The following is a 27,842-nucleotide window of genomic DNA, read 5'->3' as shown; positions in this document are numbered from 1 at the left end:
TGAGAGGGAAAATGTCCAACTGCTGGGTTCTTGACATGGGGCAAGGCTGGTAACTTCCCAGGCTGTCCCATTTCTTAGGTGTTGTCTTGAAGCTTCTGGTGGTTTTAACTTTGCTGTTTTTTCTCTACTCCCCCACCTTAAAAAAAAAAAAAAAAAAAAAAAAAAAAAAAAAAAAAGGAAGTAGGTATAGAGTAATTAACTGGCGGTGAATCCCAGCTAAGGGAGATGGCATTTCCATTCAGGAGCCTGAAAAAACAAGATGACTCAGCTCTGGTATATTAATTAGAGTCCAGCTTACTTCCATGAGAATAGAACCCTATTGTGCCATCTTTTTATAGTTAAACCTTTAGTGACTATGCGTCTTGGGGAATGTCCAGAACAAGGGAGGGCTGGGCCACAGCATTGACTGACAGCAGACTTGTCTTTTGAACACAGGCTCGTGTTCCTTTCAACTCGTTAGTTATCTATCAACAAAGGCCTGTGTATGAAGTGTGCAAACAGTTTGTAAAAAAGAAAAAAGAAAAAAACGAACTGAATTAATACCTCCATTTGAGGGTCGGTACAAGTAACAGTTGTGCTACCTTGCATGCCATTTATGGAACTTTATGGCCACAGTTGTGGTACAGTTCTTAAAGTTTGAATTTTGAACATGTTTCCTTTCAGAATTCTCCAAGAATTATATAAATAGAACGTCCCAGACAACCTTTGCAGATATCCACTGCTCACTCTGCCCAATGATTACAGAAATGAAAGGGTGAGGATCTTATCAACTATTCCTCAGGAAGAGGAGGAGGAGGAGGGAGAGGAGAAGGAGGAGGAGGAGGAGGAAAAAGAAAAGGAAAAAGAGGAGGAAGAAGAAGAGGAAGAGGAAGAAGACCCTTTATCGCTTCTACCTTGATTTTCTTTCTGAAATCATTAAATCACCAGGAAGGCAGAGCCCCTCCTTTAACTGGATCTGTGACCATTCCCACTGAGAGCTAGGGACCACACCCATCATCCCTCTTGCCTTTGACAGCCAACTCCCTAAGGGAAGTAGAGCAGATCCTGTGGTCTGTGGGTGCAGGTAGGATGGGATGAGCATCCTCAATCCCAAAGGCAGTCATGGTGTCTCCTTCCAACTGAGGGTAAGTTGGAGAATGGACCCCTGTGCTTTGTTCATTATAGTGACTGGATTCTAGGGTGTAGGCCAACAGTTTTCTCATAATGTTTTAACCACATGTTCCTGGCCACATTACCTTCCCCAGAGTCACAGTCATGGCCTTGCTTTCTGAGCACTAACACACTTGGCCCTCATGATAGGGATTGAGTTCTCAGTCCCTTTAGACTCCTGAATAAAGACACAGCCTTACTACAGCTCCCTCAGGTTTCAACCAGGCCACAAGCAAGATGCAAGACGTGGCTATTTGTATCACTCTGGGTACTTTGGTTGTTTCAAGTGATGACATAGAATCATATATTTGCAAAGAAAAATAAGACATATCCAGGTCACTTTCTGTACTGGCTAGTTTTGTGTCAACTTGACACAGGTGGAGTTATCACAGAGAAAGGAGCTTCAGTCGAGGAAATGCCTCCATGAGATCCAGCTGTAAGGCATTTTCTCAATTAGTGATCAAGGGGGAAAGGCCCCTTGTGGGTGGGACCATCTCTGGGCTGGTAATCTTGGTTTATAAGAAAGCAGGCTGAGCAAGCCAGGGGAAGCAATCCAGTAAGAACATCCCTTTATGGCTTCTGCATCAGCTCCTGCTTTCTGACCTGCCTGAGTTCCAGTCCTGCCTTCCTTTGGTGATGAACAGCAGTATGGAAGTGTAAGCCGAATAAATCCTTTCCTCCCCAACTTGCTTCTTGGTCATGATGTTTGTGTAGGAATAGAAACCCTGACTAAGACAAATTGGTACCAGCATAGTGAGGTATTCCTGTGACAACCTGACCATGTTTTGGGGAGGACTGTGGAAGGACTTTGGAACTTTGGGCTTGAAGATCCATTTGTTGTTAAGAGCTCTGTCAGATGTTGTGCAGGAGCTTGGAAGACAATATTGAAAACAGTGCAGAAGATGGAGGCCTGGCTTGTGAAATGTCAGAGCGAAGATTAAAGACCCTTTTCAGAGCCATTGCTGTTTTGATTGTGAAGATTCTGTAGTTCTGGTTAGCTGGGGCTGAAGAATCAGCTGTGATTAACAAGATACCAGAACTACTAAAGCAAAAACTTTGCATTACTGGGACTATTGATGCTGGTTAGCTGGAGCTAAGAAATTAGCGGTGATTAAGAAGAGACCAGCATCGTTAAGGTGACATCTTCTGGGAAGTGTTTTCTGAAAGCACAAAGAAGCTGTGTTCCAGAGATGGCCAAGGTTGTACTCCTGCTGCAGCGGGACTTGGTAATGTGTAAGGGTCACACAGGTGGTACTGGTTTTGAAGGCATGAAGGTCACGCAGAGCAGCTGAGGCTTGGCACTGTGAGAGGCCATGGAAAGGCCATCGGTGAAGGTGCAACCTCAGTTGCAATTGATGGCCCAGGACTGAAGGGGTCATGCAGTGTTTTGGAAATGCCAGTACCATGAGATGACCACCAAGAGCAGCAGCAGCAGTGGAGTACAGGCATCTGGAGCCTAGAGGACGATGCGTGTGCTACAGAGGGCATGGCTGGAGAAGTGACCCAAGCCCTTGGAGGAGCCCAGAAGATCTGAGTTGGATCCCAGACATTGGATGGTTAGAGATTGATTTTTGCTTTTGATTGTGACTGTGCCCTGATATTTTCCCTCTTGAAGGAAGAAACTATTTTAGTGGAGCCCACAGTTAGGAGACTTTTAATTGTAAAAAGACTTTGGATTTTAAAAGATATTGGACATTTTAAAGGGATTGACTTTTAATATGTAAAGACTGTGGGACTTTTAAAGTTGTTTAGATCTTGGGGATGAATAAGAATGTAAGGATTGAGGCTTACTAGTGATGTTTTTGTGTGTCAAGTTGACAAGGGGTCAATTGTACTGGCTAGTTTTGTGTCAACTTGACACAGCTGGAGTTATCACAGAGAAAGGAGCTTCAGTTGAGGAAATACCTCCATGAGATCCAACTGTAAGGCATTTTCTCAATTAGTGATCAAGGGGGAAAGGCCCCTTGTGGGTGGGACCATCTCTGGGCTGGTAATCTTGGTTTATAAGAAAGCAGGCTGAGCAAGCCAGGGGAAGCAAGCCAGTAAGAACATCCCTCCATGGCCTCTGCATCAGCTCCTGCTTTCTGACCTGCTTGAGTTCCAGTCCTGACTTCCTTTGGTGATGAACAGCAGTATGGAAGTGTAAGCCGAATAAACCCTTTCCTCCCCAACTTGCTTCTTGGTCATGATGTTTGTGCAGGAATAGAAACCCTGACTAAGACACTTTCCCTAGTAGCAGAGTCTTCACAGCTGTATGAGAGAGAGAGAGAGAGAGAGAGAGAGAGAGAGAGAGAGAGAGAGAGAGAAAGAGAGAGAGAGAGAAACAAGTTTAGGGGAGCAGGGAGGTGGCTCTGTGGGTAAAAGCCCTTACTGTGGAAGCATGAGGTCCTTAGTTTGGACGCCCAGCATCCACCAATGTAAAAGCCATATGCAGCATCACAGCCCTGTGAGGGGTGCTCACTGGCCATCTATTTTAGCTGAAATAGTGAGCAAAAGGTTCACTGAGAGAACCTTTTACAAAAGCAATACAGGATGATACCCCGCCTTGGCCTCTAGTGTTTATGTGTCCATACACAGGTGAATGTTCCTGCACATACATGTACATATACATGCATATACCACACACACAGCAAATATGACTTTACAAACAATTTATCTCATGACTCCATTTAAATTAAACTTAAATTGTGGAGTTTCTCATTATGACAACTATAGACCCCACTTTTCATGTGAGGTACTCAGCCAACTAAAGAGGGGGCTGTTAACAATCACATGGGGAAAAAAATCATAGACTGGACTTCTCATAGAAAGAGCAAGGCAAATACACAGTTACTCAAAAGGATATTACTTTCAGGATTGTAAAGAACATGAGAGACAAAAAATAATAATAGTTCAGCAAGATGGAACCTCCTAAGAGATTGTCCTTCCTTAACTGTCAGTCACAGCTTCTCCTAAATGATCCCCAGCTAGAAGTAACAACCCACAAACACTGTCGAAATCTACTTTGATCTGGGAAGATCTCTGTATTAATATGCACTCTTTCCTTCATCATGCACTGGGCAAAGCACATGTGACAGTAGAGGTCACATGAACCACTAGAGGTCAAGGTGGGGTATCATCCCCTGTTACTTTTTGAGAAAAGATCTCTCCCTGAACCAGTAGCTCACTATTTCAGCTAAAGTGGTTGTCCAGTGGGCCCCCTCCCAGGAGTGTGATGTCACATGTGGGTTCTACATCTGTAGGTGCTGGGGGCCTAAAACTTACTGATGGAGTCGCTACCAACTCACAACAATTTTTTCTCTCTGAGATAAATAATTCCAGAGGTTTTGTTTCTTTTTTAAAAGTCAACTATTTTCTTAACCTATTTTTCCAGTCTTCTCATTTGACCTGATGGGGTCCTTTGGGCATTTCTAAGACATCCAGAGAGAGAGAGAGAGAGAGAGAGAGAGAGAGAGAGAGAGAGAGAGAGAAACTTAAAACACATTAGGACATACCTTACAAATCTTGTTTGCTATAACCTTCCATAAACAACTGCTTACTCTTAAATTGTTTGGTTTGGTTTGGTTTGGTTTTGATTTTGGTTTTGGTTTTGGGTTTGCCTGTTTTGTTTTGGTCAGGGCTGGGGCTATAGCTCCAAGGCAAAGGACTTGCCTCACACATGCAAGGACTTAGGTTCAATGTGCATTCCTTTACCTGGAAACAATTTAAACACTAAGTGAAAAGGACAAAAAAAAAAAAAAAATAGCAGGGAGGTCTCCAATGATCTTCTAGCTGCTGCAAAGTCCTCTGACTTATCTTGACTAAACAGTAAATAGAAGTGAATTTTCTGATTTTGCAATTCTGGTGTACTCATTCCATTATGTATTTTGGGAAGAAAGTAGTTAGCAGGCACGCAGGAGCCACAATATAAGAATGTGAAAAGTGCTTTATGCTGGGGTACTTAACAATAGAAATCTATCTGCTCTTATAGTATCCATAACTGCTGCTTGGCTGATCTGGGTTCTGCAGGCTCGAGACAGGGTGTGAAAGGCTCCAGAAGATGCAGCCCCTTTCCACCCAATAGACAGAGACCTCTTCTTTTTATTTTATTTTATTTTATTTTATTTTATTTTATTTTATTTTCAGAGACCTCTTCTTGTCCACTCGGGTTCTCCTGAAAATGAAACAGCATGGCTGTTTTTTATCTTTGGCTTAAGTAACATCTGTACCTCACAACTGATAAGATTCCTTCCACACAGCAAGCACCACTCAGGGCTCACAGATCTCCCAGTGTAGTGGTTTGAACAGGGCACCTGAGTGAGGCGTGCTTCAGAGCTCTTCACACTGAAGTGTTCTTCTGAGCAGGTGAAACAGGCACACCACATTCATATCCAAGCAGAAACAAGCTGCCCAAGATTTAATCTGCCTTCTATGAACAAAGTAGACAAATTCTATAAATGTAAGTGGGGAATTGAACTCTTAGAAGGCAGAGGACACTGCTGTTTACCAACCTTTCTCTGTCTCTGTCTCTGTCTCTCTCACTCTGTGTGTGTGTGTGTGTGTGTGTGTGAATGTGTGTGATATGTATGTATGATGTTTGTGCTTATGTGGGTATGTGCACCTTTAGAAATATAGAAGTCAGAAGTGCAATCTTTGGAATTTGGCATCTCGATAGTTTAAGCAATGAGATTAAGAATGCAAAGGCTTCATATTTGAGGGAAATGTCACATCAAGGATCCAACCCCTCACTTGGAAGTTTGTAGGTCTTAGAGTAAACGCAGCCTGACAAAGCCAGTAGTACCAGTTCTCCCTTCTACTCTCCTGGTGCGGAGCTCACAGTGGGGTCTAGAAAGTGTCGGTAATTTCAGAGAGTGGTGCAGTGTCACAGGGAAATTTGTGTTAATTTAGAAGCTAAATACACTTTGTTCTTTCTTCTCTTCCCCATCCCCTATTTCCTCCACTCTTCCTTCCTTCTTTTTAAAAAGTTCCTCTTTCTTCCTCTGTATTTATTTTTCGTGTGAAATCTGAATTGTGATGGACAGATAAGAGGAGAGAATCCGTACCCCGCAGTCTTCTAAGAACATGGTAACATGCAGACTTGTCTCCACAATGCTGAGCCGGAACTCCACTTCCATTATAAACTATCCCAAAGGAGATATTCGGCTATAGACCTGAGTATAGACTAAGGCAGCGTGCATGAATGTAAAGTAATTCCAACTTCCACTTACAGAGAAATGACCTATTCACATGGCATGCTTTTGAATCTAAAAGCAGGGATGAAGCCATAAGCTTCCTCCTTCATAGCTCAGCTTGGTTGTCAACTGTTTGTCAAGCATTTTGCTTTAGTGTTTGCTAATTCTGGTTGGTACCAAAATGATGGAGAACTTTCTTCTATTTTCCTCTACCATAACTAAAAGAGAGTGAGCAGTTCCCTTTAATGTGACATGGAATAGTTGGCAGACTGTGGGAGTTGTCAAACACAGGGTGGTTCAGGCCTGTCGCTGGCACACACTGTTTTTACCTTGCTAATATTGGTGTGGAGATCCATGGCTCCCAGTATCCAGGCTAAGCCTAGCACATGCCCCTACCTGTCTGCAGGATCATTAAGGGCGAACAAACAACTCAAGCTACCCCAAGCAGAAAGATCCTGAGGACTAGGGCTGGGACTGTAGAGAATGTGACACTGTCTTTAATCCAGATGTTGGATAAAGGTGGACATGTTGCCCCTGGAGTTGCCAGCTGCCAGCTGCCAGCTTGTAGCCAGAAAAATCATAGGATAAGCCAATTTCATACATAATAGAGCAGAAAGAGAGAAGAATTGAGGTCATGTTTATATCCTTGAAGTACCAGTTGGAACCTCACTTTGTGACTTTGTGACTTTTAAATAGATATTATTACATTTGCCTTGTCATTTGGGAGATGGGGATGGACATGCCACAGCCTCCGTGGAGGTCCAAGGACAACTCGTGAGAGTTACTTCTCTTTTTCCAGCCTGTGTTCAGGCTCCATCTTGGGTCACTAGTGTTGGTATTCTGTCTAAACTCTACCCCCACAGTTTCTGGCAGCAGCCAGGTAGGCTTGGCCCACTATAAAAGGGGCTGCTTGCCCCCTCCTCTCTCTCTTACTCTCTTGCTCTCTCTTCTCTTCCTTGCCCCTTGACTCTTGCTCCCCTTCTCCCCCTTCCCTCCCCCCTTCTCTCCATGTGGTCATGGCCGGCCTCTACTTCTCTACTCTCTCCTTCTCTCTTTCTCTGTCTCTAACTACTCTCTTACCTCCCTTCCCCATGCCCTAAATTAACTCTATTCTACTCTATACCATTCTGTGGCTGGTACCTCAGGGGAAGGGGATGCCTCAGCATGGGCCCACCAAGACATCCCCTTTCCCCATACCTGCCACAGTCCCATAAAACACATTCTTATATCTTTATCTTTTTATGCTCACAACAACTAGCCTTGGCAGTGGGCACCTGTACTCACCGAGCCATCTCGTCCACAATTAGACCCACAACTAGAACTTTTGGTTGTGTAGAGTCAATAAATTCCTTTTAGTGTTTAAGCTGAGCTGAGTTGGAGTTTCTAACATATATGAGCAAAGATTATTTATTTTGATTAGTTGACAAATGGTTAGGGTCAGGGGATATGGAGAGCAGCTAATTGACGCATAATACACTGTTGTGATCCTCAAAGGCATTCAGTTGTAAGATGTACCCTTACTGAGTTCTCTTAATCACAAAATGTAATAAGTGTATGTGAAATTGTTGGAAATTAATACACAAATGGCATTTGGCAGCATAAAAGACAATGTTTGCAGAGGGGTGGAGGCCAGTGGGGTAGGAAAACGCTTCGTTTCTAGTGATGGGATAATAATAAGACAACGCTGAACAACTTCATCACTAAGAGAGCTGATCCAAGCTCCCTTCTGCCTGATCCACCCCTTCTCTGTGTGTAAATGCCTGCTGCATTTGGGCTATCTAATCTCTCTTCACTCTCGGTTCCCTGCATAATTTCTGCCCCTGAGTTACAGGAAATTTCTGAAAAGCCACTTAGAGGCAGATAGCTCTTCAGCATTCCACTCTAACAATCGATAAAGGCAGCACTCACTGAAGAGATAATCACACACAGGATGGAATCTAATATGCACGATGCTGATATTTTAACCGAGCTGGAGAAGCCGACAAGTCTTTGCTCGAAGCTGCAGCCTAGTTCGTTTTCCTGTCTTTGTCTTATATTTCTATGTACTTTTAAGGCCAGGTTTTTTGAAGTAGCTTATAGTGAGTTCATTCTATTTTAGTTGTTCAAGGCTGGAACTAAGGTCAAGTCTACATAAAAATAAGCACTGTGCCAACCAGCAAAGAGTACATTATTCTAGGGAGAAATCAAATGACCATTATGACCCTGAGGCAGATGCCACACCCTCTTCACAGTCTCATTTTAGCTTCTTAAGGAAGAGAGCTGAATGTTCACCACCAGAGTATGCCAGACCAGCCAGAAGTGCCTGGAATGAAAAGCTTTTCAGTGGTGAGATGTCCCTTGCCCTGCGGAGCTGTCCTGTTCCAGCGGGAAGGGGGATGATGCAGTGCCTCTAGCCCATCTTTTGGATTGCAAGTAAAGTGGAAACGGGGCTTTCTTTTCTCTTCCCTTCCTGGAATTCTTCTCTGTGGCTACAAGCCACAGATCAACATGTCCAACCTCTGCTTATAAACTATCCTTTGGGAGAGTCTTGCCACTTCTCTTTTTTTTTTAATTTAATTTTTTACTCATTCTCTTTACATCCCACTCACCACCTCCCTCTTAATCACCCCTCCCACAATCCTTCCCCCCCCCCCACATCCCTTCTCCTCTGAGCAGGTGGGGACACCTCTGGGCATCCCTCACCCTGGCACTTCAAGTCTCTGCAAAGCTAGGAGCTTCCACTCCACGGAGGCCAGACAAGACAGCCCAGCTGGAAGCACATACCCCATGTACAGGCAACAGCTTTTGGATAGTTCCCATTTGCAACCCACATAAATACCAAGCTGCACATCTGCTACATATGTGCAGGGAGGCCTAAGTGCAGCTCCATCCACTGTTTGGCTGTGGGTGTCTGTATCTGTCTGAGTCAGCTGCTGGGTGGAGCCTCTCAGAGGACAACGTGCTCCTGTCTGCAAGCATAACAGAGTGTTATTAATAGTGCCAGGAACTGGTGCTTGCCCATGGGATGGGTCTCAATTTGGGCCGGTTATTGGTTGGCCATCCCCTCAATCTCTACTTCATCACCCATGCCTACGTTTCTTGTAGAAAGGATAAAGTTGGGGTTGAAAGTTTTGTGTGTGGGTTGGTGTCTCTATCATTCCACTAGGCTTCCTGCCTAGGCACAGGAGGTGGCCTCTCCAGGTTCTATATTCTCTGTGTAATGAGTCACAGCTAAGGTCACCCCCATTGATTCTTGGGTGCCTTCCTTATCCCAGGTCTCTGTCTCATCCTGATAGCAGTCTACTCTGTACGAAAAACACTTCTCCACACAAACTTTAGCAAAGATGAAGGAGATTATGTGATCATAGCTAAAGCAGTAAGATTTTCTGATCTATTCCATAGCTCTAGTCAGCATTCACAACACTGCTAGGTAAGAGTATTGTGAGGTGCCTTTAATACAAAATTGCTGTCACTACAGCTGATTAAATGGACATTGCCTTCTCCTGCCCATGACCATGTTCACTATTATCTCCATCAGTATTACTTGCATATTCATGGAATGAAAGAATCGGGACATGGTAACGTCAGACCTCTATGTATATGAATTGGGGATAAGAAAACATAAGACAAGTATAGTCACAGTATTGAGATTTACTTCTTGGATAGCGATATGGACAAATGGGATTTGCCTTCAGGGCATTGGAAGGGCAGTGTCTTAGCAAAAACATTGACAGCATTAAAACTCCCAAAATGGTCCATTTAAAGGACTCCTTATTAGTCCTCACCAGAGCAAATAGAGACTTTATGTTCTTTCTCTCTTAAAAAAAATAAATTTCTTCCTTAGCTCTTAATGTTCTCTTTTGGTTGCTAAGTGAGTTTTTATGCAAAAGATTTCCCAACACTTAGTCTTCAAATAATACATGTAGCCAAGATGACCAGGTTTCTCCAACCAAGTATCGCAGGAAGAAAAAGAGAGAAATGGGTTGAAGATATGTAGAAAGCAAAAGCAGTGAGAAGCGGTCCATGGGACCTTTGCTCAATCAAGTCAGCGATGACTAGGGCAAGTCTGCAAAGATGCTCCAGAGAGAGATGCAACAGCTGCATCAAGACTTGTGGATCGTTGGTTCTGGTGATGTGAGAGGGGACCTCAGTAAGCTACCCTTTGTATTTGAGCCTTTTCAAATGAAAAAGAAAATTGAAACATTATATTAAGGTATTGTATTTGTCATCTTATAAAACAGGACAAGTACAAAATTAATCAATTAAATATTTTTTAAATAAAAGACGAAAGAGGAGGCCAGATGGGATAGTGAAGTGGCTAGAGATGCTTGCTGCCATGCCCGACAATCTTTGGGAACCACATGATAGAGGAGCAGAGCAGTCTCCTCAGGTTGTCCTCTGGCCTATACATTTTCTTACGGTGTGTGTGTGTGCTGCACACACCTTCACACAGGAATAAACAAGTAAAAATAGACACAAATCAAAAGAGGAGATTGTTAGATGGTGGATATTTTAATTTGCTTGATTCCTTTGTTTATGTTTGTTTGGGACAGACCTCTTGTGTCCCAGGCTGGTCTAGAACTCTTAATGCCCTCACCTTCATTTCAGGAGTGCTGGGGTGATAGCTGTGTAACCCCAATGTCCTACAGTTTGCTTGACTTAAATCATTCTGTAAGATACACACACATCAAAACACCACATCACATGCCTGCATAGTTTTTATTTTTCAATTATGCCATAACGAAGCTGGGAAATTTTCCAAAATAACTTCAATTTAAAAGTTGGAAAGAGGGAACTGGATGTAGTGGATTTATAATTCTAGCACTGGGGAATCCATAAGTACTAGACCAGTATAAAACCCTCATTGAGCTGGGCAGTGGTGGTACATGCCTTTAATCCCAGCACTTGGGAGGCAGAGGCAGGCGGATTTCTGAGTTGGAGGCCAGCCTGGTCTACAGAGTGAGTTCCAGGACAGCCAGAGCTATACAGAGAAACCCTGTCTCAAAAAAACCAAACAAATTAAAAAAAAAACCCCAAAAACCTTCACTTGGAACAGTGTTTGCCTTGCATGTGTGAAGGCCTGGGTTCAGACCTCAGAGTCTCATAAAACTGGGTGTGTTGATGCATGCCTTTAACTCCAACAGAAGGCAGAAAGATCAGATGTCCAAGGTCATCCTTAGTTACATAGCAAGTTCCTGGCCAGCTTGGGATACATGAGAGCCTATCCTAAGAAAGAGAAGGGGGAGGGAAATAAATCCCAGTAAACATGGATAAAAAAAGAACCGAACTGAAGATTGTAAGAAAGAGATGGAACAGTGGTAGGGAAGGTACAGCCGTGCTTGGAAATGCCTCAGATAGACTTCTGGAATTGACCTGGCCTGACCTGAGGTGACCTGGGAAGGCCTGTCTTCCCATCCATACAAGCGTTTTCTTTGACTGCCTTTTCTGCAGCCCTCTATGAGTGGGTGAGGCCACTCAAGCATCCTTAGTCTTCAGGAACTATGTCGATGTTTTGTTCCATCTTAAAACAATACAAAATACTAAAACTATCGATTTAGTGTGGAAGGGCTATGGGAGTGGGAGCAGGGCACGAGACAAGTGTGGCGATCTGAGGACGGCTTGTGGCAGATGGTTCTCTCCTTCCTCCATGTGAATCCCCCAGGGACTGAACCCCCAGGCTTGACTTGGCCTGGGCCTCTTCTCACTGAGCCACCTCATTGGCCCAGGACTCATATTCCCCTCTTGTCCCTGGGGATGTTTACATAGTCTCAGAGACAGTGCAGTCTTCCTTGGTGCCTTTGAAGTTAGAAGTCTATCTCTCTGAGAGCTGGGTCTGTCTGTCTTGTGATCCTCCTCCTACAACACCAAGATGACAATCAGGAGACAAGAGAAAGGGAGATGGCCCCCAAGCCAGCTTGTCCTCTGCACTTATGGGGAAAACTGTGACTTTTCCCAAGGCCCACAAATTATAGGGAAGGATGGGGTGGAAATTTTGTGAAAAAACAGTATGCCACCCATAAAAACATGGGAAGATGCCTCTAATTCTAGTGGTTTCCAATTATATTTACTCAGTTCAGCCATTTATGAAACAGATGCCAGAGACTCCAGGTATCTCTCCCAAACAAAACAAAACAACAAAACAAAAGCTCTGATGTTTGCTTTTTGCCCAAAGTAAAGGTTGGTTAGAACTCAAGCATCAGAAGTGGGTTCAGAGGGAAGGTCCTTGCAGGCCTGCCTTCAAATCCAGAGTAACATCGTTACAGTGACTGAAAAACGTTCAGAAAACTCTTGGCCTGCGTTCTGTCAAGGCAGACTTCCTCCACAGCGTGTATTGTGTCAGACAGACACACGGACTAAAAGATAACTAGTCAAACCATGACACTGCTAATATTTTCTACCCGTCCTGGCTACCCCTAAGGAGCTCTAATGATCCGGATTGCACAATGTTATCAGTTGTGCACAGACTTTGCCTTCCTTGAAAATGCTTCCAATTGTTTCAGTGGTGAGAGCGACTTAAATCAACACTGGATAGAGCAAAGAAAACAAACCACTTATAAACATTCCCATACCTGCCAAAACTGGAAAGTTATAAATAGGGGTAGCAAAAAAACTCTGTTCCAAAGTATTTCTCAAGGACAAAACAGGCGGAAAAGGGTGAACAGCTTTCAAAGAAGTAAAAGATTTTTTTTTTTTTAAAAAGAAAAAGCTGATTTGCAACTTCAAATTTCTAGGGTCATAAGGAAGTGAGGCAGCATAGGCCGGGCATGATAATACGATTCTTGCATCCCTAAAAGGGCTGAAATGTGGTTAGTTGACTACTGGGTGTGGTCCATGTCTATAATTCTAGCACTTGAGAGTTTAGGTGAAAAAGGTTATGGGTTCAAGACCAATTTACTGTGCATGATGAGACACTGTCTCAAAAAGAAAGGAAGAGAGAGAAAGAAAGAAAGAAAGAAAGAAAGAAAGAAAGAAAGAAAGAAAGAAAGAGAAAGAGGGAAGGAGGGAGGGAGGGAGGGAGGAAGGAAGGAAGGAAGGAAGGAAGGAAGGAAGGAAGGAAGGAAGGGAAAAAAGAAAAAGAAAAGAGAAAAAAGAAAAATGAAAAGAAAGAAAAGAAGGCGTCAGCTTGATAAGAGAAATTTTGTGGGGTGTAAGGCTGGCAACGTGCTCCACTGTTTTCTTATACATTTTATTCCTAAGAGTACTTCTGAAGGAGTGCTTGCTATCTTCTTCCCACTTAGTGCTTTCCAGAAGGCAAGCTCTTCCCTTCTAGGGAGAGTTTGGTTTATCAGGCCATTTAACCACTGGACCACTGTGTCCTTTCTGCTATGAAATCCCACAGCTATCTCTTTAGTGATGCATGGCTATCTCTTTAGTGATGCCTGCGGTTGGTTTCCAGGCAGCGAGGCCTGTAGGTGATGGCCTTGGTGTTTGGAGCTGCATGCTCTGGAGCAGAATCTCTCGGCCATTATGCGCCGTGTCCCCTAGAGTCAAGTCTTTTGAACTATCGCTCTGAGTTTTTGAGATTATAATCATTAGCACTTCCCCTTACTCCCTTAAGACCCTCCACAGACCCTTCCCTGATATCTTTCAAATCCTTGGCATTTAATTTCTGTTACTGTGTCTCCTGGGAACATCAGACATTACAACTAGAAGGTCTCCCCAGCATGACCACGTAGACATGAGCTGACCAAGAACAACCGCGATAGACAGGCTTAGTGACTGAGGCAAACCAGGAAGCTTCAAGCCTGCACAAGGATCTGTGTGAGGACGACTGGGAGGGAAGGGAGCGCTAATACTGGGGTGTAAAGCGAAGCTTTAAAAAGAAAAGGAAAAAGAACTATGCAATGCCAGAAGGCAAAGAAATACCCCTCCCCCAAGGAGGAACACACGGGGGTCATTTCTTTAACCTTCCACACTTTGGTAAGCTGAGATGTATCCTTGTGCTCTGCTTCTTAGAGTCAGATGACTGGCTGGTCCCTCAGTGCATTTGGTGATTAAAAAGAATCAATTCAGGTAGAAAAAGAAATCTGAACATGCAAAAAAAAAATCATTTTTTAATGTACAAAAATTTTTATCACATGACATAATTCTGTCCTCTGTAAATTAAAAATTAAGCGAAATGCGGTCAATGTGACATTTAGCAGTAGCAACGATTCAATAAAGGCTTCATTTTTAATAGCAGCACGCTGTATTATTAGAACGATCAGTCACTCATTTCCTAGATTAAAAAGAATTCATTTACTAGGGTGTGTGTTGTAGTTTGATCATGACTCCAGAGCTCACAAGGTGGTGATTGGAAAGTGGGGTTTAGGGAGGTGGTGGGGCCGTGAGGAGTGAGGAGGGGTGAGTCTTCTTGAGGGGATCAATCTCATTATCACAGGAATGAGCTAGCTATTGAGAGAAGGAACTGCAGTGAAGCACCCGTCCGGCTCTCCGAGACTCCTGGTTGTGTGCTCTTTCCTTTCTGCCTGCTGCCGTGGGATAACGCAGTGGGTGCAAGCTGGACAAGTGTCACATAGATGCCACTTCTATACCTGTGGACCTTCCAGTCTCCAGAAGGGTGGGGAACAGGTTATTATTGGTTAATGACTTCGTCTAAGGTGCTCTGTTATAGACACAGGATGAAGACCATGATGACACGTGTGCACACAAATTCTTCCATATAAAGGCAAACCAATCATTCTGATTTCAACCTGATCTGATTTCACAGACGTCCTCCACTTCCATAAATGCATATGCCGTCCCACTTTAAAGCTGGCCATTTGCTTCTTCACTCAGGGAATTTATTTCCTTCTGTTGTCATGTAAAACATTCCTTCCTGGTTTCCAATCCTGAGAAGGAATAGAAGGCCACAGTCTTGAGTGTGCAGAACTGGGATTAGATGCTGAGGGAGCACCCCTCTCCTCCTCTCCGCCCCTCCTCTCCTCTCCCTTCCCCTTCCCGTCCCCTCTCCACTTCCCTCCCTTCTGCTCCTCTCCTTTCCCCTTCCCTTTCCCCCCCTCCCCTCCCCTGCCCGCCTCTTCCCCTTATTCATGGAAAGCCTGGGCCTTTGTTGATTCTGCTGAAAGATCTTCCTAAGGTACTTAAATCCAGCAGGATTTTTAATGTCCTACACCTTAGCAGAGGTAAGATCATTTCATTATTTTAAAAGATTCCTTTTACTAACATTTATTCAGTGTATGCAAAAGTATGTATCCCATGTGGCCCACTGATACCCATCAGTGCTGGATGCACATAACTTTGAATGTTGTTTTCATCCTTTCTTGTCTCAATGTCAGTAGCTCTAAAGAAGCATGGCCAGAGGGACTCTCCTTTACTAAACCCCACAACTGTTCCAAAATGTATGACTTTAAAAATATATCCCTCTGGCCTCTGGGGAGCTAGTATTGAACAAGCAGAGACTGAGGAGGGGAAATGCATGCTGAGAAAACCTCCCGGCTGCAATGCAGCCCCACCTGGGTCAAAGGGAGAGGGAGCAAGGATAAGGGAGGAGGGTCCGGTAGTTAGCTCTGCAGTCTGGAAAGGTTCAACCAGACCAAGGAGTGAGCCAGCTGCCAAACGAGCCCCATGCCACCTAGCAACAGGCCTGTCTCGACATCCCTGAAGGATAGTCATTAGCTGCAAACAGCTTATCCCAGTGTGAGCTTGGTCCAAACGATTAGATGAGCCATAGGTCCTAGCAGCTACTTTGTCCTCCAACGTTGGATGCCTGTGTGGTGCGGTCTCCTGACTTCTTCAGTATCTCCTTGGGAACCTCGACAAGCTTCCTGTGGAAGAGAGGGAAGTTGCTGCAGAGTAGGTCCGTGCTGCCCCTCATCCAGATACTTTAGGGTGTAGGCAAACAGATGTGCACACAAACTTCATGGATACACACACATATACACAGACTCACTCACTGAGAACAGACACTCAGACTTTCAGCATACACTCACATGTGGCTTCACACTGTGAACACCTACAAAGTCACACCCCGGGACATGCACATCTCTGTGTGCACTCACACAGCAGGCACGTGTATGTGCTTTCGTGCTCACATCAAAGACATCCAAGGATGTACTACTGGATGCACATATACATGTGTGCATTCATATTATGTATGCATGTATGTGTATATATTCATAATGCAGATACATATATGCACACATGTGTACTTTCTCACTGTGGACACACTGTGGGAGTTTCACACATTCTGGAGAATGCAGACATTGCTGTGCAGAGCAGTGTATGTCAGCTAAAGGCTACTCTCCAGTCTGTGAATGTGCTGAGTGGGACTGCTTTATCGAATCGACCTGGATGTGCACAGCCAGCTCTGGTTTGGTTTTTAGTTCTAGTGAACGAGAAAATGGTTGGCTGGAAGATACAGTAAGAAAGCCAAGGCTACATCCTCAAGTGCCACCCTCTGTAGCAGATAGAGCCCACAGAGCTCTAGTTGGCACAAACTGCCCAACCATGAAGCAGAATTTGGCAGTTTGGTGTAGGAAAGTTTCTACAATAGTTAAAGTAATTAACTTCAGGAGGTAGCTCTGCGTGCAGAGAGGGGTTGCTACGGTCTCCGAGAAGCGGCTTCTGTATTAGCTCCTTTCAGCCTTCGGGTCTATTCTAGTGGCCTCCCCTTCCAAGCGAGGGTGCAGAACGGAGCTGAAGGATGCATCTCCTATGGGTGGAAGCTGGATTATTGAGGATCCAGGCTGAGCTGGAGGAAAGAAAAGAGCTGAACTTGGAAGTGGTGGTACAAGGAAGAGGCCTTGCTTCAGTGGCTGTCTGGAGCAATTGATTATGTGTCTACAGATACCCTGCCGATTTGTAAGGCAAACATTGCAAATACTATTCATTATGAGTCAAACAAAGGTTACACTTGCTCACATGGGGTGCATTTGGATGTAGGAGGTGGGAAAAATAATAAAACACTCTAGCTTCAAGGAAGAGAAGGAGGCTACTGAAGGGCTTTAAGAGAAGTGAAACAAAGAGATTTGCATTGTGAAATGAACTCATTCTTGCTTGCTTGAGTGGAGCTTAATTGGAACCACATTGGGCATGAAAGCAAATAGGATAGGCTGGGCAAAAGAGGCAGGTGGGCCTGACCAAAGGAAGAATGGAGCTGACTAGGGGACAAAATTGAGAAGGCTTGGCGATGACTTCGACGTGGATGAGATAGGCCTAGGCCCTGGGTTTCTAGCATGGCTCCCTGGCTGTGTAAGATGCATTAGTACATCAGGAACCCGCAAAGGCCCAGGCTCACGATGAAAGTAAGGGAAAGACCTTCAGATCTCCAGGGAGAGGGATCAAGTCCGTAACTGCAGAGGTGGTGGTTGTTCCTGACACAAACGAGTCTAAGCACAGCCTAAAACCTTGTGTGGTAGGGCAGATAGCCTGAAGGAGAGTTGGGAGGTCTGAGAAAGATGGTATCTGTGACTCCTGGTTCCTCTCCACAGAGACCAGAGTAGCTTTCTATTATGAGCCCTTGAGTTAGGCTGACCAAGAGTTTCTAACACTGAATAAACAGAGTTTGAAGAAACCAATTAACAATGAATTAGAAGGGGGCCCAAGAGACAGCTCAAGAGCCCTTGGCCAAAGGAAGTTCCAAGGTCCAATCTTTGTCCTTCATACCCAAATTTGGGTTACGCGCAGCATATCAACTCTACTGACCTTCACTTAGATCTGGTTTCCTGGGAATCAAGAAAAGCACACAGTGTCCTTGTGCGTGTACATAGTGCTGTGTTTGCCTTGGCCCAAGGCTCTCCCACGCAGCAGAACCGTCCAGGAGGAACTCCTGCCACCTTGAGGACAGAAGCAGATCCAGAGGCCTTGGTTCACCCCCTAAACTTGTACCAATCAGCATCATCAAGTGCAATAAGTTTTCTAGGAGGTTAAAAAAAAAGCTTTAAGGGTAGCGATAGATTCCCTAAGTCTGGAAAACCAATGGCTCGCCGTCTCCCATAAAATCCCACTGGTGTTGCAACCAGGAAAGAATGATGGATGGCTGGACCATGGCTCTGTCTGATTTGTTTAAAAAAAATGTCAGAAGATAACTATTCTTCTACCAGGAGATAAAGTTTGATGAGGCAAGGATCTAAGAATAGAGACTCACTATATCTTCCTTTTGTTTTGAGAGACAGGGTCCCATCAGCCCAGGCTGGCCTCGTACTCATTATGTAGTCAAGGCTTTAAACTCAATTCCTCTTGACTCCACTTCCTGAATGCTGGGGCCACAGGCATGGACCACAACCCCTGGGTTTATGCAGTGATGCTGGGAGTTCAATGCAGAATTTTGTGTGTGCTAGGCAAGACTCTACCAGATAAACTGCATGGCCCATCTTCCCGATTCTCCGTTTTTAGAGATCTGGCCACTTGCATGAAGCCTCTATTTTCATCTGTTTGAGTGATTAGAGGCACAGACCCTGCTTCTCTGGCAAGACCTGTAGATGCCTGTTTTGTTTCTGACTACATGGGTCTTGCCTACTTGCTTCCTAATATCAGCTCAGCAATACTAAAAGGTTTATTTTACACACACACACACACACACACACACACACACACACAAATATTCTCTAACGAACCAACTTCTGTCAATGTTAACAAGACACGGAAATGCCACTTATTGGGCCCCCTAAATCTCTAACACATAAAGGTCAAAACTCAATTCTTGTGGATTTTTCTAAGGCTTAAAAATGAGCTCTGTACTTCTGGTCAGCTAAGAGAATTGAGCTGCCAGGGAGAATGAAGCTTGACCTTTCAATGGCTATTTCTGATCTGATCTAGTACAAGAATGTGGTGGGTACATTTCCCCTCAGTAGCTATGAAGTAATTACACATTCAAGACAATTCCAGGGAAAACTGAGGCAAAACAAAGAAAGAACACTTCGCTTATTCTTTGCTCTGTCCTTAAATACTGGCCACACTGGGTTAGTTTCCTTTTGGCTCCCTGTGTTTGTTTCTGCCTTACCTTGCCCAGAACTCTGAGACATAGTTTGTACAGCAAAGGCCTTCTTGATGGGTGCTAGTAAGAGGTGAGAGGGTGGCAAAGAGAGATGCCAGGATATTTTTGACTTGCATCTTAGGTGGACTGAGATGCTCAGTTCTACCCATAGTCATATTCAAAGCAGAAACCTCCTTCCCATATGGCAGCCTTTGCTGTTTACAGCAACTCTTGTTTTTTTTTTTTTCTTGTCCCCTCGAGCCCAGAAAATGATAATGACCATTCGCTGTCACAAGGTGTGACTCATCGAGTCCCATGATGACTCACTCGCTATCTCTTCCAACGCTATACCTGCACAGACAGTTCCTTTTAAAATAACGCTTGGTTACTATGGGGAATGTGCTGTTTTCTGTCTGGATCTGAGTCAGAAATACTATCAATAAGACTTCTGTCAAAACGACATCTGCATTTCTTTGCACATTCACACATTTCCTTACATGGTAACTTGTGCACAGCAACAGTGCCTTTCTGGAGAGATGTGTCTTTGCGGTGCATTGCTTGCCTCCAAGGAGAGTGTCAGATCATGAGTTGGCTCCATCAGTCAATAAACACCCTTTTACTGTGTGAATCCAGACATCAGAAATACTTGCAGCTCCATTTGGACCTTTGTGTTGAAGTCAAAGCTTTTACTCTTGTTTCAAAAGAGCTTAAAAGAAATTATAACTCTTTCAATATATTTCACTCAATAGTAAATGCAAATTAAGGAAAAACCCTATTAACCTATGTATATTTGAACAATAAAGACTTTTAAATTATTCCATATTTTCTCACATAAGAGAAAGGACTAATGAAGAATCAGATGGAATATGCTGCATTTCTTTTTTAAATAAGGAACTAAAAATTAGTGATTTGGGTTCTCATGAGCTTAGCACCATATGCTACGGCACAAACTTTTGACTTCTTATTAGATGAGAAACTCTGCAGCTTCTTTGCTGTATGCAACAATAAAGGGACCACTTGGCTCTGGGATTGTGTTTCAGCCTTAGTCAGTGACTTTGTTTCATAGTGTTTACTGGGCATCTTAGAGGTAGGTAAGAGTGAGGGCCAAAGTGTCTTTACTGATCATTTTCCTGTTGGTCCACAAAGTTAAGGAGTGGACTTACTGATTCTGTAGAATGAAGAGCAGTGCATTTGTCTACCATTTATAGCGAACCCTCTTGTTTCATGATGGCATGCAAGATCACCTCCATTCCTACTCTGCACATGAAAAAGTTGCAGCCCAGAAAGATGAAGATGATAATAGAGCATGTTACTCAGGTGTTGGGTTAAGAGCTGCATTTTCCTAAACACTCATCTCTCGGTCTGTTTGTCTATGCCATTTACTTCACAGACTAGCTACACGATTCTGAGCAGTGTTCTCTATCCCTCCGGGCTTTAATTGTCTCACTTATGAAACAAAGGGGCAACGTAGAAAGCTTAGAGATGAATGTCAGCGTCATCTAAACGAACACATCCCCCTGTCATAGGCTGCATCAGGTTTCAAAAGCTACTTGCCTAGTAGATGCAGAAATAATCTTGATGTTAGGATATACTTGGTTGCAATGGTGATAGGAGGGCTTGAGAATCAGGTTTGGGGTTAGTGAGCTAAGAATGACTCTCAGAATCCCCTTGTTGGTGAGTACACTGAGATGCTCTAAGACTCTTAGGCTAAGTGAGTGTGTTCAGTGCAAAGAGTGATGAGTTTAAAGACCAACAGACCCTAGAACAACTCTGGCTTTCCCATCATGACTTGGACAATATTATAATCTCTCTGAATCTTGGTTTCTTCAGCTGTAAAGTCAGCTATCAAATTTAAAAATGTCTTAGATGATACTTTGCACATAGCGAATAACCAATTAAATTTTTGTCTGTTCTCTCCCCCAAAGGTAGAAGTAAGTTTTTTGTTTGTTTGTTTTTGTTTTTTAAAGAATGGGGGGAAATGTGTAGACAAAAGAAAGCTGAAATGAGGATAAGAAAGCAAGATAGGGATGGAGAATAGAAAAATCTTCATAGGAAGGGGAGGTGGGAAGGGGAGATAAACAAACTAGAATTCTAGACGTCAGTGGAGGTTGATAACAGGGACTGATAAAAGAAATCTGATACATTAGCAAGATAAATGCTTCAGCCATAGACAGGGAGCAGGCCCTTCTCACAAAGGTTATTGAGAGAAGCATGCCTTTACCAGTGTCTTTTAATGGAATGTTCTTTCTAAATTTATGGAAAATGCCCTTTGGTAAGCCACTGTGGCAGACTCAAGTCCTTATTTAGATAGAAATATTTAATTAAAACAATGCCTCTTACTGTCAAACTCTGTAGCAGATTGAAGCCTTTCTCCTAATAGGTACAGAATGGTAGGCCTGGGGCATACACCTCTGAGTCACAGGCAGGCTGGGAGGGATGGGATGTAAAAAGTGGTACAGGAAGATAGAGTTGACCCAATCCCAACAGGATTGTGTTCCCAAAAGAAAATGCCTGGGAAGTTAGCCAGGAGCAGGGAGACACATCAAACAAGAAGACTCAGAACACATGCCATCCCACAGCTATGCAGTAATTACAGAGATGAGAAAACAGAGGTCCTCCTATCTGTTCAGGAATTAACTTAGGACTGAGAAGTTATGCTGCTGCTGACTAACTTGGAAGCTGTAAAATAACTCTGGATGTCAAGGGATTACACTTCAAGTGACACAGGAAGAAAAAAAGGCATAATGCCTTCCTTCTGGTTTCAATAAGGTAGAAGTAACTCTACCTGGGATTGCATCTGCTTGATGCTTAAAGTGGCTCTTCATCCACCTCCAAGTCTTCATTTTGTAATGAAATCGCTAAAGTCCCAAGGATTAGGCCACTGTTCTAAAATCATCAAGTAGATAATGACAGGGCGAGCTTCAGTCTCCTGTTGCAATTTGGTATTTTTGTTCCTTATTCTATGTTGCCTTGACCTCTGTTTCAGAGCAAATTTTGGCCTACATGTCTTCTGAGGCTACTGCATATTGAGAAATGTAGAACCAATCTTTTTATAGACTCAAACCCAGACCATAATGCTACCCCTCTGAATCATTATGAGGTTCTGTGACCCAAATGATAACATTGCAGAAAGGAACTATCATTTCTACAATGCACCCAGACATCTACACCAAGAACATGCTTTGTATAGCCAAAAGCCAAGATCAAGGGCTAGTTTAGCATGCATATATTTCTTCTGCATTCTAATGGTTTCTGGAACCATTCTGGAAGTATTAGATAGACATTCCCTGTCTTCTTCAGTTTTCAAAACATGAACACTCAGAGTGGAGTCATGTCATCCTATTGATAAGTCTGACACATAAACAGAGGAGCATGAGAAAGAAAAAAGAGAAAGAAAATGAGAGAAAGGGGGTAACAGAGAATAAAGAACAAGCCCACGTGATGGCTAAACAAATAGACATCCTAACAAAGCTGTCTTTTCCTGGACCACACCCTACACTGGGACTCTGAAAGCCAGCCTTTATTAATTCAGAAGCTCTGAAGCTGTTTTGAGTCTCTTTCCACTGTTTCTAGGGCCCAAGTCTTACCAAAAATTCCCGTTGGAAGTTGTCACTCTCCCAACACTTTGAGGGCTGTCGACAAAGACCAGCTTCTCTCTATTCTTCCCTGTAGGTAAAAAGTGACTCATGGAAGACCCAAGGAAGAATCCCAAGTATCTAAGGGTTAAGATTCTCTAGACTATCTGTCACAGCTGCTCCTTGTCATTGATGACAGATGCTTCACAGAGGGTGGCCTGTAGGCAGTATCCAGAGATGAAGTAGAAGTTCCTCTAGGGAACCATGGAGACAACAGTTCACACTTGCTTCATTAGTGCAAGCTCTTCTTAGCTCTTCCAGTAGTTTGTTCACTCTGCTGCAGTAGACAGTCTGTGTATGACTCTCAATACTACTGCTGGAGACCAGCTCCCTGAAAATCCCTGTCTCTCTTTGACCACTGATTACACATTCCTAAATATGCCCTATGGTAAGATCTTATGTGCTGCCAAGCAGACCTTGTGAAGCTATTCTGGACACTGAAGCATTGTTTATAATTGAGAAAAATTTGGAAACAAATGTCCCATGAAAGATGATATGAACAAAATGTTGTTGAATTTACAAAATGGAAACCATATAGTAGAAACAGGTTAACTGCAGTAATCTAAATATGTGCCAAAATACAATAGAAACAATGCATAGCAAGATATCGCTTAGGCAAAGACTTAAAGCATGCGAAATGCTGGCACTTATGTATTGAAGAAGTAAGCAGAGATCTGAAGACAGGGTGAAAATAAGCTATGAAGATATTTTGAAGAATAAAGCTTGAGGGAAGGGGGACGTACTAAAGCCAAAGCACATTTGGTGTCTTGAGCAAGTAAAGTATAAGTGAAGTAGGTTGTGTGGCAAAAGGGAGAGTATAGGACAACAGGGCAGAGGTGTAAGCAGTTGTCAGGCTATAATGGGTCTATAGTTGGCTCTGGGAAGTTTTAACTAGAGCATCCAAGGTGGTATGCCTGACACTATGGCTGGGTCCAAGGCTTAGTATCACTATCTGGGAAGAAAGTAGAAGAACCTCAAAGGACCTGTCTACAATTTCTCCCTGACTCTGTTTCCACAGAAATTCTCCCTAAGCAATCAACCCTCTCATAAAATGAACTCTTGGCTAGGAGTACTATTAGCCATGTTCATGATGTTTTCTAGGTAATCTCTCATCAGTGGATTGAACAGGAAACAATATAAGTTATATGATCCTAGCTATGCCTTGGGATACTCTGGCTTCAGTGAAAATGGGATATAATAAGGAAAAATTGGAAACAAGGAAGCTGGGGATGCAATGGATTGAATGAAAGGAGCAAGGGAAGAGATGTATTTGGCCAGATTTGAGATCCATTATGAAGACAGGGATTTGCTCAGAAATAAAATACAGGAGTCAAATGAAGACAGGCGTCGATGTTTCAGTGCTGATAACCAGCAGTCATTTATCTGGGGGAGCAGCTGCTCTACAGATAATCTCTGTTTTATAGAAATAAAATTTCAAAAAGGGAATGAATGCATGCCATCTTGTGAGTCTTATGTGATTCTGATGCTAAACCATGTATAAGAAAACAAAACTACCCACAGACCAACCTTACATTAGGTGAAAAACACTAAGGTAAAAATCCTACGTGGTAGAAATCATCATCCTGTAGATAGCAAATTCCATCTGAAATCTTAAGATGCAATTTCCTTTAAGGTTAGAAAAAGACATGTATATTCTATTCATCAACAAAGACTAGGAAGTCCTGGTCAGTGTGTAAATACTAAGACTGAGAAGATCAACTTACTATGACTCGCATTCATAACACCATGGTCAAATGCATAGGAAACTTAAGAAAACCAGGAAGCATTTGCAGCTAATAAGAAGGCTAGCAAGTCTGCTGAATACGAGCTCTATATTCAAAACCCGACTGTGTCCTTCTAAGTGAGAAATAACTTAGTAGAAAACATGATGTGGAATAACTTTTCATAGCTACAACCAAAACCACAATGAAGGTAAACATCAGGAACAACTGTTAAAGCACATACCAGAAAAATTTAAAATCAATCAATCAATCAATCAATCAGTCAATCAATCAATTAAACAAACAGTTAAAAACCACGTTAAAAGCACACTTTCACTTTCTACAGATACATTTAGGGTTTAAATACTGGAGTCAATGCAATAAAAGTCAAAGTCCCACCAGAAATTTCATCTTTTATCTTGAAATTTGTACTTTAAAAGTTCTGTGCAAAAAATATTCACAAGAAAAGTTTTAAGAAGTCTAAAAGGAAGACATATTTGATAGATATCAAAGCATATTACAAATGAAGGAAATCTGTGTTGATAAAACCGTAAGAAGTGGCAGTCTGGGAGGATGCCCTCCAGGAGCTAAAACACGAGTAATTAAGCTTTCAAAACTACAAAGAAATGTTTACAATTCAGTAAAGTCAGTTTTGAAAATGAAGTAGGAAGAAAAAATATGAGGGGAATAACTCGTCCTATGAAGTAATAAGATGAAATAGAAAACCAAATTAGGAAATCTAGTAGAGAATGTAGTAAGAAAAAAATGGGCCATGGTGTGAATAAAATTATCACAAGAGAAAAATCCAAGGGACTAATAAGTGAAGCACACGCCATTCTACTGGCAACCAGATGGATATAACTTAAAATGAAAGTGAAACCAGGCATGGTGATGTACATCTGTAATCCTAGCACTCAGGAGACTGAAACAGGGGGATTGCCTGAAGTTTGAAACCAGTTTGGGAGGCAAAGTGAGACCCTGTTTTAAAAGTATAAAATAATGCTAATAATAAACAAACAAACAAACAAACAAACAAACAAACAAGGATCTGCTATACATGGAAGTTGTTTAAAACTTTAAAAGTCATACACTAAGAGCTGCTAATGAGAACATGGAGAATTGTGACCTTCCCATGTCGTGGCGAGGCTAAAATAAGAAAGTGTACTCTCTCTGGAAAGCAATCTGGTCACACCGAGAGCATTTAAGACTGTAATCACGTGGGGCTGGAAAGAGCTCAGTGAATGCTTAAGAGCATGGATGGCTCTTGCAGAGAAGCTGAGCTCAGTTGCCAGGGCCCACATCAGGAGGCTTATAACTGCCTGTAACTGTAGCTCTGGGGAATCCAGTGCCTCCTCTTCTGACCTCTAAAGGCACCTGCAATTATACTCACACACACACACACACACACACACACACACACACACACACACACACACAGAGAGAGAGAGAGAGAGAGAGAGGGAGAGAGAGAGAGAGACAGAGAGAGAGAGACAGAGAGACAGAGAGAGACAGAGAGAAAGAGAGAAAGTTATATCTCATAGCACATATGAATTCTTTTTCTTGCTATTTTAATCATCAATCATGTGTGTGTATACAATAAAGAAATTTGGCATTCATGGATACAAAGACAAAAGAAATGACTCTCCCCAGGTTGCTTGTACATTTGGAAGCAATTTTCGTGTGTACTGATGGGGAAAGTCAATAAAGAAAAGGATATGATGTGATTTGAGAAAATCCTATCAGGATGTCTCATGTAAGGAACAAGATTTCACAGAGCAACATGGCCGGATCACAAGGTACGTTGCAGAGGAGTAAAAGATGGGGATGGATGAGATGACACCATTCATCTACATAAGAAATATAGACACAAAATGCCATTACTTCTCAAGGATATAAACAGCCCTGAATCCTGGCTTATTACTACAATGGTTGACACTACATTTTTAGATTTTTACAAAGGTGTTAAAGTGATACACACTCAGTGGAAACCACACTTGACAGTTTGAGTTTCAGTCTTTGTGGTGGGTAATGATATGTGGTCTGATCATCTTTCAGGACGGAGGGGTGTTGGTGACACCCAGGTTTGCTCTGTAGCCCAGTCATGAAGGTCAGTGGGTTAGGTGCACTAAATGTGTTTTTGACTTATGGTATTAGCTTACAATGGGCTTATCTGTACATCTCCATATCCTTATTGCAAGTCCAGAAGCTCCTGTACATTTCCCGACATACGGGACATGGATTGCAAAGATGAAAGACGTGGTGGTGAGCTAGGAGCTGGGGAATGGTACAGGGCAAACAGGAGACAACATAACAAGTCTCTGTGGGCTAACATCTGTAATTAGTCACAAGACTTTTTTTCTTTCCCCCCTTTTTCTATTCCAATGTGGGTCTCTGTGTGTGCTCTGTGCATGTTTGCCTATGTGTGGGGACTTGTACATGTGTATATGTGCATGTGCATGGTCTTGTATAATGTTGATGTCAGGAATCAGCCTGTATTATTCGTCTGCTACTCATTAAGGTGAGTTCTCTTAACCTAACTAAGACCCTGCAGCATGGCTAATCTCGCTGTCCAGTTTCCTCTGAGGATCCTCGTCTCTACCTTCGTCAGCTCTAATCCCAGGCAGCTGCTGTGCCCACCCCACATCTCATGAGAGTTCTGGGGATATGAACCCCACTCTTCACACATTCGTAGCAAGTGCTTTAACCACTCAGCTATTTCCCCAGACCCTGAAGAGTTTTAATAACAACTTTATGAAATTGAAAACAGCAATGGAAGTGAAATAAAAAAAAACAACAACAACTGATGTATTGTAAAGCTCTCATAGGTGGCTCTATCCCTTGGTGTTCTGGAATCCTTGTCTCACTTCTTTAGAAGTAGATTATTCCATTAATTACAATCTGATGACAGGAAGAGGCATCACACTCTTGGGCATTGGTTAACTGACTGGTAATATGTGTTACTGTCTGTGTTTGATGAGCCATTTGAAAGAGCTGACCCAATCCCATTGCCACACAGTGTGACTCTGACTGTTCAGTGCTACGTGGAAATGTAACACGCTCCATCATGACCATCCCAAAGGCCAATGAGTCAATGTCTGTTTCTTGTAGACAGGGCAGGTTGACAAGAGATGTGTGATTAGCTCACAGTCCAGAGAGGAGAGGAAAATTAGTGAGTACACAGTTCAACTAACTAGTCTGTCAAAGTATCCTGTTCTCTATGGGCTCTCTCTCTCTCTCTCTCTCACTCTCTCTCTCTCTCTCTGTCTCTCTC

The 27,842-nt window shown here is 43.0% G+C and overlaps 2 long non-coding RNA genes across 5 annotated transcripts in view; both read right to left on the bottom strand.

The window, feature by feature from the left end:
* Positions 1 to 15,916: 15,916 nt before the first annotated feature.
* Gm30663 lies at positions 15,917 to 22,899 on the bottom strand. Of its 3 annotated transcripts, none has more exons than XR_383812.1 (4): positions 22,803 to 22,899; positions 19,713 to 19,921; positions 17,946 to 18,076; positions 15,917 to 16,066 (listed from the first exon to the last, which is right to left on the bottom strand). It is a non-coding gene; the product is annotated as a predicted gene, 30663 (long non-coding RNA). The 3 variants fall into 3 exon arrangements; XR_383813.1 differs by having other exon boundaries at positions 19,713 to 19,879; XR_383814.3 differs by lacking the exons at positions 19,713 to 19,921; positions 22,803 to 22,899 and adding an exon at positions 19,243 to 19,432.
* Positions 22,900 to 26,137: 3,238 nt separating this feature from the next.
* Gm30559 overlaps positions 26,138 to 27,842 on the bottom strand; it is a 37,901-nt gene continuing 36,196 nt past the window's right edge. For both annotated transcript variants that reach the window (XR_383811.3, XR_383809.3), the window contains one exon: positions 26,138 to 26,418. This is a non-coding gene — a long non-coding RNA (predicted gene, 30559). The remainder of the gene's footprint in view (positions 26,419 to 27,842) is intronic.

This window comes from Mus musculus, chromosome 15 (assembly GCF_000001635.26).
Source record: "Mus musculus strain C57BL/6J chromosome 15, GRCm38.p6 C57BL/6J".
Taxonomy (NCBI): Eukaryota; Metazoa; Chordata; class Mammalia; order Rodentia; family Muridae; genus Mus; species Mus musculus.
The sequence above is the reverse complement of the archived record's forward strand: the minus strand, read 5'-3'. Positions and strand labels throughout refer to the sequence as shown.